The sequence below is a fragment of the Henckelia pumila genome, chromosome 1 (genome assembly GCF_033568475.1).
Source record: "Henckelia pumila isolate YLH828 chromosome 1, ASM3356847v2, whole genome shotgun sequence".
NCBI classification, from domain to species: Eukaryota; Viridiplantae; Streptophyta; class Magnoliopsida; order Lamiales; family Gesneriaceae; genus Henckelia; species Henckelia pumila.
This window is the reverse complement of record NC_133120.1, coordinates 59440885-59453792: the sequence shown is the minus strand read 5'-3', so window position 1 is coordinate 59453792 and position 12908 is coordinate 59440885. Positions and strand designations below refer to the sequence as shown.

The window sequence follows — 12908 nt, the reverse complement described above, 5'->3', positions numbered from 1 at the left end:
ATAGGATGCTGAACAGAACAATAGACCAGTTTACAGAAACACCAGTAGAGATAGCAACCATAACATCAAATTTTTCAGAAGTAACAGCGTCAAAAGAACCTGCTTTGGCCAGAAGAGACTTGGCCACAATGTCGTGCAGAATTCTAAATTCCATTTTTAATTCCTTCTTCTTGCAAGGAATACGGACTGGCTTGTCTGTCAAAGAGTACATCCTCTTCATCTATTGCTTTGTTTCGGCAGAGATAGTCGAGAAATCAGTGATGCCCTGTCGAGGTAGATCGAATGAAGTGGTGAATAAAGCGGATGTAATTTGAACTGATTCTCCACCCAAGGTTGCAAAAATAATACCATCTTCAAATTTGGCCATCTGAAATAATTTGGGCAAAGCTTGCTTGTATAGAGATTTCCCTCCTTCGAGAAATTTCCGCAGCCCAGATGCTTCAATAGTTCTGAACATGTCCACCATTCCTTGATATGTAAGATTGAATATGGTGTGGAAATCAACTAGAAGAACATTTTGGATAATGGGTGTCATGTTGTTCCTGCAAAAATCAAAGATTCGAATGCGAGTAGTCTGTTCTTGCAAAACAAGATTTAGGGCTTCGTAGAAATTTTAAGAATTCGAAGAGGAATTTAATTCGATAAGTTTTTTTTTTTATTAAAAAAATCTAAATACGTGGCACATGACGTAATCAACGATTCAAATTCAAATAAAATGCGGCTGATAAGATAAGTCATGCACGCGGAAAATAAAATAATATTTTAATAAATTCTTGGGAATATAAAATGACAAACAACCATCCCCTTATAAATAGGACACCCGGATGAAAAATCCGAATAACCTTTCGCAATTTTAAGGCAAGAGATAGAGAGAGCAAATAAAATCATGAGTTCCAATCAATCTGTTGAAGAGTTCAAGGAAGAGTTGCAAGAGTTCATCCTGAAATGGGTAATGTGATAGGAGTCGTTTTTGTGCGTTGTTTTGCTTGTTTTGTGTTTGTTTTGCATTCGTTTAGTTTACGTTGTGTCTGTTCTTTACCATTCTTGTTCTGTTTATTGTTTTATTGTGTTTGTATTCACTTCTCTGGTTTATTTTTTTTACTGCAGGAAATCACTAGGAAATGCTGATTTTTGGTGAAAAGGTGATGCACGCATGAGGCCGTGAGGAAAGCAAGAAAAGGAATTTATATTTTTGGAAAAAGACAGGGCGCCCGGGCGGCACTTTTCTATCGCGCGCGCGCACTCATGTTTGAGAAAAACAGTAGCTGGCCATAAGACAAGGCGCCTGGGCGGCACTTTTCTACCGCCCACGCGCACTCACGAATGAGCAAAACAGTATGTTGCCAATTTTTGAGGCGCCCGGGCGGCACTTTTCTACCGCCCGGGCGCGATGCGTAGATTTGGAATTTTAATATTTTTGAGAGTTTATTTCGGGAAGGATTCTTGGGGACTATAAATACAATTCTTTCTATAGATTTAAGGGGCAACAGAGGCGCACAGAAGGAGGTAGACGGCGGCTAAGAGTTTGAAGTTTTCTCATCTCCGTTGGGAGTTTTTCTCTTCGTCTTTTCTGAATTTTTATGTCAAACGTTTTTTAGATTGAATTTTGTAATGACGTTCAGTAGCTAAAATTTTATTTTGTTGGAATCAAGGGGATCCGAACCCCGAAACACTGTAGTGTAATTGAATCACCGGACGTATTGAGATTTGATTTATGTTTATAATTGATTTTATCATGTGTTTTCTCTATGTTGATGATTAGCTACCCTTAACATAGATTCGTAAATTGTGAATTGCTGTCGCGAGATAGGTTCATAGTTAGGACGAATGATAGAATCCATGGACTTAAAATATGCATAGAGATATGGTATTTAGTGCATGTTGATAGCCATAGACCACCAGGTTAAAAGTTGTAGAATTCATAGAACGCAAAGCGATCAGTCGTGATAAACAATTAGAGAGATTTAATTGTTTCATTGATTTGATTAGTTTGACATAACCTCGAGAGAGAGTGTCAATGTTTCAGTAATTTTTGTCAAACTTATGCGCATAAATTAAGTTTCAATCGTCCAGTTCAATTAGGGGGAAGGTGAACCGAAATTCCAACAAAATTTTTCAAATTGTTATTTTTCAATCGTGAGAATTGGTTTCTTGGTTGTGAAATATTTATTTATTTACATCAAGTTCTTAGTATTAAATGTTAGATAGAATCCAAAATCAACTTTTCGATACTTTGTGTAGTTAAAAATTAAAGAAACATATTATTATTGATTAGTCCCTGAGGATGATAATCGTACTCAGTACATTTTATTATAACTTGAATCGTGCACTTGCGATTATTTCGACTTGAACTGAGAGATTTTTATAGCAAATTTAAGTGTTAGTATTCCTTCGATCATGTTTTTGGCGCTGCTGCCGGGGACTATTGAGAATTTAATTTGTTTTATTTGATTTTTCTCTAGTACAATTTTAATAACTCTTTTTCATCTGTGAACTGCAGGATTCTCTTGCAGTGCATGCAACATTCACCAGAAGAAGAACTTGTGCCTTTTGATCTAGAAATTGAAAGAACTTTTTGCAGAAGAAGAAGGCAAAAAAAAAAAAAGCAATGGCAAACCAAGAACGATTACGTGGATTGGAAGAAGAAGAGAATCTTGCACCACCTATCTACAGATCCATGATGGATAGCGCTTTGCCATCCATCGAAAATGCTAGACCAAGCATCATCTGGCCAACAATAGCAGCAAATCAGTTTGAAATAAAACCTGCTATCATTCAAATGGTGCAAAACACAGTCCAGTTTGGTGGGATGACAATAGATGATCCATATGCTCACCTGACAAATTTTCTAGAAATCTGTGATACTTTTAAGATGCAGGGAGTTTCTGATGACGTATTCATTTGCGTTTATTCCTTTTTCTTTATGAGATAAATCTAAAGCATGGCTAACCAATCTACCTGCAGGGTCCTCCACTACTTGGGATGATCTAGCAAAGGCCTTCCTCACTAAATACTTCCCACCGTCCAAATCAATGAAACTCAGAGCAGACATTACAACATTTGCTCAAGGTGAACAGGAAACACTCTATGAAGCATGGGAGCGTTACAAAGATCTACTGAGGAGATGCCCACATCACCAGTCTTGTGGTACAAACTTTTTATTATGGTCTTCCTCACTCAAATCGTACCATGTTAGATGCAGCTGCAGGTGGAAATCTGTTACGGAAATCACCAGAGGACGGATATGAGTTAATTAAGGAGATGGCATCCAGTATCTATCATCCTCAATAAAAAAGGAATGCAGTCAGAATACCAGTAGGAATGCATCAAGTTGATGCATTCACTTCAGTGGCCGCTCAACTTGAAGTCATGAACAAGAGAATTGAGGAACTGAGTGTAGGAAACTCTGTGATGCGAGTTCAAGAAGTGTCGTGTGAAAAATGTGGTGCAGAGCATTTCACAAAAGACCCATTCTCGAATTCCAGAGGGAGTTATGGAAAGTCACATGGGAAATCAAAATCGCCCAAGGAATGACCCATTCTCGAATTCCTATAATCCAGGGTGGAGACAACATCCAAATTTCTCGTGGGGTGGACAGAACAATAAACCATATGGTAATCAGAACTACGGCAGACAACCTCAAGAGGAGAAATCGAGCTTGGAGCAGATGATGCAGAAATTCATATCATCTACTGAAACCCGCATGAAAAATCAAGATGCCTCAATAAAGAATCTGGAGAATCAGATAGGGCAATTGGCCAAAAAAATTTCCAGCAGAGATCAGGGTACCTTGCTGAGTGACACGGAGAAGAATCCGAAGGAGCAGGTAAAAGCAATTGAACTGAGGAGTGGAAAGACAGTAGAGCCTGCACCACAGATCGAGAAAGAGCCAAAATTTGCGGCATCAAAAAAAATTTCAGGTAAGTCATCTATCCCAACACTTTCACCCACTTCACAAGAAAATATTGTTATGCCACCACCTTTTCCTGCAGCTCTGAAGAAGGCAAATCTCAGTTTGGCAAATTCCTGGAAGTATTCAAGAAATTGAATATTAATATTCCCTTCACTAATGCACTAATGCAAATGCCAAGCTATGCGAAGTTCTTGAAGGAGATCCTCTCCAACAAGAGGAAACTGGAGGAGCATGCAATGATTAGTCTGACTGAGAATTTTTCAGCACTAGTGCAAAATAAAATCCCATTAAAGCAAAAAGATCTAGGGAGTTTCTCTATCCCTTGTGTGATTAATGATATTCAATTTCATAAAGCTTTATGTGATTTGGGTGCTAGTATAAATCTAATGCCTTACTCTGTGTTTAGGAAATTGAGCTTGGGAGAACCAAAGCCCACTAGAATGTCGTTACAACTGGCGGACAGGTCCATCAAATATCCACGGGGGATAATCGAGGACGTGCTTGTAAAAGTGGACAAATTCATCTTCCCCGTGGACTTCGTGGTGCTAGATATGGAAGAGGATTTGGACATGCCACTCATCTTGGGTAGACCTTTCCTGGCAACAGGAAAGGCACTAATAGATGTCCAGAAGGGAGAGTTATTGTTGAGAGTGGGAGAAGAGAAATTTTCGTTTGACGTTTTTAATGCTTTAAAATTTTCTCAAAATAATGAAGAATGTTTTCAACTGGATGTAGTGGACTCACTGTTATTTGATTATGTGCAGGATACTTTTCAGGAACCATTAGAAGCTGCACTTATATCTGAGCATGTGGAAGATCTCAGTGACAGAATTGAAGAGATGACTGCATATTTGAATGACAACCAGTCATGGAGAAGAGGTGGAAAGCTTAGACTTGAAGACCTTGGTGACCAGAAGGATTTAATCTGTAGTGACCCTTACCCGGATCACCTACTAAACAGAACTTATGCATGCAATTAACTTAATTAAACAGATATCAGAATAAAACTGCGGAAACCATAAACATTATACAATCCCAAGAAAAGGAATCTGTAATTTATCCAATATTATACAACCAAATCGAAATAGCTGTATAAACCCAAACAACAGTAATAAAACCTAGACGAAGCTCCAGCTGGCCAACCACTGACTAGCCCCTCCTGGATCCACCCTCCTCGTCCAATCGCAAACCTGCCCCATGGAATAGGGTGTCCAGAAAATACAGAGTACGAGACGTGAGCATAAAACGCTCAGTGCGAGAGTATGAGTATACATGCATGCAAAGTGAACTCCCTATAGACTCGAGGTCAAGGATCAGATAACAGAGACAGACCGGGCCCTGGTATGTAGCACGTTGTGCCGTCGCTTCAGGAGGTGGCTCCCATACCGAGATAATCGTGGATACGCCGGACCCAAATCGATGGAAGTCCATCCACTAACAGGATAGGGTAAAACCCTACTAACAGACATCTCGAAAGAGATACAGCAAGATGCAAATGAATGCAGCATAATATCATGGCATATAAATCATGCAGTCACGTAATACATGTATACTCAGTCAGGATATCTCGAACAGTACTTTCGTACCTCAATACAGTGCAAGCTCTACCAACTCTAGGTCCACGCCTATAGTCTGCTCTACACTGCCAAATGATACTACTATCATTAAAGTGCTCTAAAAGCCTTAACTAAGCTATTGCATACTCCTAAATATTTATAGGAAGCAAAAGCTATACCTTCGTCCGTCGTTAGCCCTTTGATGTCGATGCCTCCAGAACTTGGGCACAACTCCGCTACGACTACCGAACGCCTCTCCGACCTCCGGACCAAGCCTAAGAAGACTAGAACAGCTCCAAAAGGACTAGAAAGGAAAGGAGAACTCGGAATTGGCAAATGAAAGTGAAGTCTCGGCCTTCTATTTATAGACAACGATCGGAACTTCCGATCCTTGATCGGAACGTCCGAACCTCGATCGGAACGTCCGATCCTGCCATCGGAGCTTCCAAAGATCCTGATCTACCACGTGTCAAAATATCACTTGTTGACTCCGGATAGGGGTGATCGGAGCCTCCGGTCCTGATCGGAGCTTCCGATCCAACCACACGTCATGCCTGACGTAATACCGATCGGAGCTTCCGATCCTGATCGGAGCTTCCGATCTCACCTTCGGAGCTTCCGAACTCTTACTAAGTAATTATGATTATTTCCTTTAATTACTCAATTAGGGCACGGGATACTACATTCTCCCCCACTTAAGATATTTCGTCCTCGAAATCAGATCTTAAGTACCGAATGCAAATACAGAAATCAGAAACATTCTTTATTCAAATCAAACGTTTACAGAGTTTGCAACTGAATACAACTTAAAGAATGAAATCAAAACAAGCCAGGATGGTCTTTACGCATCCTGTCCTCAAGCTCCCAAGTGGCTTCCTCAGTGCCTCGGCGCTGCCACTGAATTAAAACCAAAGGAATGACTTTGTTCCGTAAAACCTTATCCTTATAATCCAGGATACGAAGAGGTTTCTCAACATAAGTCAAATCCTTGTCTACCTGAACCTCAGACCTCTGCAGAATATGAGATTCATCCGCCACATACCGTCGCAACAAAGATACGTGGAACACGTCGTGAATACTGGATAGATGCGGTGGCAAAGCTAGTCGATAAGCCAAATCGCCAATGCTTTCTGAGATCTCAAACGGACCGATAAATCTGGGAGATAACTTGCCCTTAAGGCCAAATCTGAGAATCTTGCGGAAAGGTGACACTCTCAGAAACACTTTCTCCCCGACCTCGAACTGCAAAGGCCTACGCTTGATATTAGCATAACTGGCCTGACGATCCTGTGCAGTCTTAATCTGTTTCTTGATCTGATCAACAATATCTATCGCCTGCTGGATAAACTCCGGTCCCTCAGCCTGTCTCTCCCCCACTTCTTCCCAGAAGAGTGGAGTACGACAACGTCGCCCATACAACGCCTCAAAAGGTGCCATCCCAATACTAGTGTGATAGCTGTTGTTGTAAGCGAACTCGATCAACGGCAAATGATCCTGCCAGGCTGAACCAAAATCCAAGACGCACGCTCTAAGCATATCCTCTAACGTACGGATAGTGCGCTCTGACTGACCATCAGTCTCTGGATGATAGGCTGTACTCAAACTGAGAGTAGTACCCATCGCACGCTGAACACTCCCCCAGAATCTAGAAGTAAACCTGGGGTCCCGATCGCTGACAATGCTCACAGGCACTCCATGAAGTCGAACGATCTCCTGAATGTACAACCGAGCCATGCGATCCACAGAGTACTCTCGGCTATAGGCAATGAAATGCGCTGACTTGGTGAGTCGGTCCACCACCACCCAGATAGCATCACAGTTCCTCGGGGATACCGGCAAATGGGTCACAAAGTCCATAGTGATAAACTCCCATTTCCATTCAGGAATAGGCAGACTGTGAAGCAATCCTCCAGGTCGTCGGTGCTCTGCCTTGACCTGTTGACACACCAAACATCTCGAAACAAACTGATAAACACTGCGTTTCATTCCCTTCCACCAGAAACGAGTACGTAGGTCCTTGTACATCTTGTTGCTCCCAGGATGAATACTCAACTTAGTGCGATGTGCCTGAGATAAAATCTCCTCTCGCAACTCTTCATCCTGTGGAATCACAAGCCTACCAGACAAACACAGAAAGCCGTCTGACTGATAATGAAATCCAGACGAGCTACCCTCGTTAGCTAGACGAGCTAAACGCTGGGTCTTTGAATCAGACATCTGAGCATCTCGGATCCGCGAATACAAGGCTGGCTCAGATAATATCGCAAACATCTGGATACTCTGCATACCTTTCTTATGCTTGAAGGTAAAACCTGAAGTACAACAGTCACTGATCGCACTAGACATCGAACAAGTATGAAGTGCGGATAGTCGCACCTTGAGACTCAAAGCATCAGCGGTGAGATTAGCAGCTCCCGGATGGTACTTAATCTCGCAATCATAGTCCTTAAGCAAGTCCATCCAACGTCTCTGCCTCATGTTCAACTCCGCCTGAGTGAACAAATACTTGAGACTCTTATGGTCGGTGAAGATCTCAAATTTCTCGCCATAAAGATAATGACGCCAGATCTTCAAAGCGAACACAATGGCTGCCAATTCCAAATCATGGACTGGGTAATTGTCCTCGTGAAGCTTCAGCTGTCTAGAAGCGTATGCGATCACATGCCCATTCTGATTCAGGACACAACCTAACCCCTGAAGAGAAGCATCCGTGTAAACTACATACCCTCCAGATCCTGACGGTAATGCTAACACCGGCGCAGAAGTCAACCGCCGTCGAAGCTCACGAAAATTCTCCTCACACTCGGAGGACCACTTGAAATCCACACCCTTGCGGGTAAGCTGCGTCAACGGTCGAGCTAACTGAGAGAAGTTCAGAATGAAGCGACGATAATACCCTGCTAGACCCAGAAAACTACGGATCTCAGCAACTGTCGTCGGACGCGACCAATTAAGTACCGCTTCAATCTTGCTTGGATCAACAGAAATCCCCTCCCTGGATATGATATGTCCAAGAAAGACCACTCTATCCATCCAGAACTCACACTTGCTCAGCTTGGCGTACAACTGCTCATCTCGAAGAGTCTGTAGTACCAACCGCAAGTGAGAAACATGCTCTTCCGTATTATGCGAATACACCAAGATGTCGTCAATGAAGACCACGACAAACTTGTCCAAATACTCCCTGAAGACACGGTTCATCAGATCCATGAATATAGCCGGCGCATTAGTCAAACCAAATGGCATCACTAGGAACTCGTAATGCCCATAGCGAGTACGGAATGCAGTCTTGGCTACGTCCTGATCACGGACTCTCAACTGATGATACCCAGATCTCAAGTCAATCTTGGAGTAAATTGATGTGTCCTGCAGCTGGTCAAACAAGGCATCAACACGAGGCAACGGATACTTGTTCTTCACAGTGACTCGATTCAGCTGCCGATAGTCAATGCACAGCCGCATCGACCCATCCTTTTTCTTCACGAAGAGAACAGGAGCTCCCCAAGGAGATACACTAGGACGAATATACCCCTTGTACAAAAGATCCTGTAGCTGATTCTTCAACTCACGCATCTCTGACGGAGCCAGACGATACGGTGTTCTAGAAATAGGCGAAGTACCCGGCATCAACTCTATGCCAAACTCAACTTCCCTAGTAGGAGGAAAACCCGGAATCTCATCAGGAAATACATCTGGAAATTCATCCACAACAGGAATGCTCTCTATCCCAATACTCTCAGCGGACAAATCAACTGCATAGATAAGGTAGCCTTCCCCGCCAGACTCCAGAGCTCGACAGGCTCTCAAAGCTGATACCAAAGGCATCGGGGGTCGCGCTCCCTTACCATAGAAAAACCAACTCTCACTCCCTTCCGGATGAAAGCGTACTAATCTCTGATAGCAGTCCACTGAAGCTCGATAGGTAGTCAACACATCTATTCCCAGAATGCAATCAAAGTCGTCCATCGCCAGGACCATGAGATTCGCTAACAGAATGTTCCCTTTGAACTCTAAAGGGCAACCCATCACTAGACGCTTAGCCAAAGCAGATTGGCCCGTCGGAGTAGAAACAGACATCACTACGTCTAGTGCAATGCATGGTAACTTATGCCTCTTAACAAAACCTGCAGAAATGAAGGAATGAGATGCACCAGTGTCAATAAGTACAAGAGCAGGTATACCATAAAGCATAAATGTACCTGCGATGACTTTCTCATTCTCCTCCACAGCCTGATCATGTCTCAGGGCAAACACCTGGCCAGAAGCTCGTGGCCTCAAATGAGAACTCCCAGCAGACTGTCCCTGCGACCTCTGCTGTACGGTAGCCTGAGAACCCGATCCTGAACCAGAACCAGAACCACCTCCCCCAGACATTGGGCAATCTCTCCGGATATGACCAGTCTCTCCACAACGGAAACAAGCTCCAGAAGCTCTACGGCACTTGTCGGATGGATGGTTCTTCCCACAGTGATCACACTTGTCCTTCTTACCATAACGGACAATACCTCCAGAACCAGAGGAAGAAGAAGATCCAGACTTCTTGAAAGTTTGGGCACGGGGACCCAAAGAACTAGTAGGCCTCGACTGAGGGAAAGACCTGTTCCGCCGAATGCTGTCCTCTGCCTGATGACAACGGCTCACCAAGCCCTCATAGGACATGTCGTCGCCAACCGCCACACGGTCATGGATCTCAGGGTTAAGGCCCTGAAGAAACAGATTATACTTCATCTCTAAGCTATCAGCAATCTCGGGGCAATAGGATAGAAGATCAAAGAACCTCTGCTGATACTCATCGATAGACATGGTTCCCTATCGCAGACTCAGTAGCTCGCCTGCCTTCGACTGTCGGAGTGCAGGAGGAAAATACCGCTTTTGGAAAGCTGTGCGGAACTCGGCCCAGGTGGCCACTCCTCTCGCCGCAACAAAAGGTGCAGAAGTAAACCTCCACCACCTACGCGCACGCCCATCCAGAAGATAGCCAAGGGTCTCCACCTTCTGCTCATCGGTGCATTGGAAAGTCTGAAAAGTCGTCTCCATGCGGTCTAACCAGTTCTCCGCATCCTCCGGAGACTCACCTCCAACTAAGGGCTTAGGACCCATAGCTAAGAATCGACGCACAGTGAAACGCTCGTTGTCATGATGACGATGACGCCGTTCTCGACGAGGCTCCCGGTCGGCATCACCCCAACGCCCACCAACACTGCCATGAGAACTCTGGTCGTCACGATTTGACATCTACAAAAATACCTCAAGATGAGACTAAATCCCAAGAAATCTTTTGCATGCTCTGATACCATAAATGTAGTGACCCTTACCCGGATCACCTACTAAACAGAACTTATGCATGCAATTAACTTAATTAAACAGATATCAGAATAAAACTGCGGAAACCATAAACATTATACAATCCCAAGAAAAGGAATCTGTAATTTATCCAATATTATACAACCAAATCGAAATAGCTGTATAAACCCAAACAACAGTAATAAAACCTAGACGAAGCTCCAGCTGGACAACCACTGACTAGCCCCTCCTGGATCCACCCTCCTCGTCCAATCGCAAACCTGCCCCATGGAATAGGGTGTCCAGAAAATACAGAGTACGAGACGTGAGCATAAAACGCTCAGTGCGAGAGTATGAGTATACATGCATGCAAAGTGAACTCCCTATAGACTCGAGGTCAAGGATCAGATAACAGAGACAGACCGGGCCCTGGTATGTAGCACGCTGTGCCGTCGCTTCAGGAGGTGGCTCCCATACCGAGATAATCGTGGATACGCCGGACCCAAATCGATGGAAGTCCATCCACTAACAGGATAGGGTAAAACCCTACTAACAGACATCTCGAAAGAGATACAACAAGATTCAAATGAATGCAGCATAATATCATGGCATATAAATCATGCAGTCACGTAATACATGTATACTCAGTCAGGATATCTCGAACAGTACTTTCGTACCTCAATACAGTGCAAGCTCTACCAACTCTAGGTCCACGCCTATAGTCTGCTCTACACTGCCAAATGATACTACTATCATTAAAGTGCTCTAAAAGCCTTAACTAAGCTATTGCATACTCCTAAATATTTATAGGAAGCAAAAGCTATACCTTCGTTCGTCGTTAGCCCTTTGATGTCGATGCCTCCAGAACTTGGGCACAACTCCGCTACGACTACCGAACGCCTCTCCGACCTCCGGACCAAGCCTAAGAAGACTAGAACAGCTCCAAAAGGACTAGAAAGGAAAGGAGAACTCGGAATTGGCAAATGAAAGTGAAGTCTCGGCCTTCTATTTATAGACAACGATCGGAACGTCCGAACCTCGATCGGAACGTCCGATCCTGCCATCGGAGCTTCCGAAGATCCTGATCTGCCACGTGTCAAAATATCACTTGTTAACTCCGGATAGGGGTGATCGGAGCCTCCGGTCCTGATCGGAGCTTCCGATCCAACCACACGTCATGCCTGACGTAATACCGATCGGAGCTTCCGATCCTGTTCGGAGCTTCCGATCCTGATCGGAGCTTCCGATCTCACCTTCGGAGCTTCCGAACTCTTACCAAGTAATTATGATTATTTCCTTTAATTACTCAATTAGGGCACGGGCTACTACATAATCCTCCAGAAACCAAGACTTGAGGAACCACCTACTCTGGAATTGAAACCATTACCTATCCATCTCAAATATGTGTTTTTAGGTGAGAATGATAAGTTACCTGTCATAATATCTTCTTCTTTGACAGGTAAGATGGAGGCCAGACTAATGGAGGTGCTCAAGAAACACAAGAGTGTGTTTGCCTGGAAAGTGGCGGATATAAAAGGAATCAATCCATCCATATGCATGCTCAAGATTTTAATGGAAGAGAGCATCAACCCATTGGTCCAACCACAAAGGAGATTGAATCCGAAAATGCAGGAAGTTGTCAAAGCTGAAACGATCAAACTTCTGGATGCAGGTATCATTTATCCTATATCTGATAGTCCATGGGTGAGTCCGGTGCAATGTGTACCAAAGAAAGGGGGAATTACTGTCATACAGAATGAGAATAATGAGCTGATACCCACTAGGACAGTTACAGGTTGGTGTGTGTGCATAGACTATAGAAAACTAAATGATGCAACCCATAAGGATCATTTTCCTCTCCCCTTCATTGATCAAATGCTAGAGAGACTGGCTGGGTATGAGTTTTACTGTTTTTTAGATGGGTATTCAGGATACAATCAAATAGCGATTGCACCTGAAGACTAGGATAAAACGACTTTCATTTGCCCATATGGTACGTTTGCCTATAGACGTATGCCTTTCATGTTGTGTAACGCTCCTGCTACTTTTCAGAGATGCATGACTGCCATTTTTCATGATATGGTCGAAATTTTTTTAGAAATTTTCATGGATGATTTCTCTATTTTTGGTCAATCTTTTGATGCATGTCTGCATAA

At 43.5% G+C, this 12908-nt stretch overlaps 1 non-coding gene across 1 annotated transcript; it reads right to left on the bottom strand.

Moving 5' to 3' along the window:
- Nucleotides 1-3035: 3035 nt before the first annotated feature.
- Nucleotides 3036-3143, bottom strand: LOC140876800 (small nucleolar RNA R71). Its single transcript, XR_012149032.1, has one exon. It is a non-coding gene; the product is annotated as a small nucleolar RNA R71 (small nucleolar RNA).
- Nucleotides 3144-12908: the final 9765 nt, after the last annotated feature.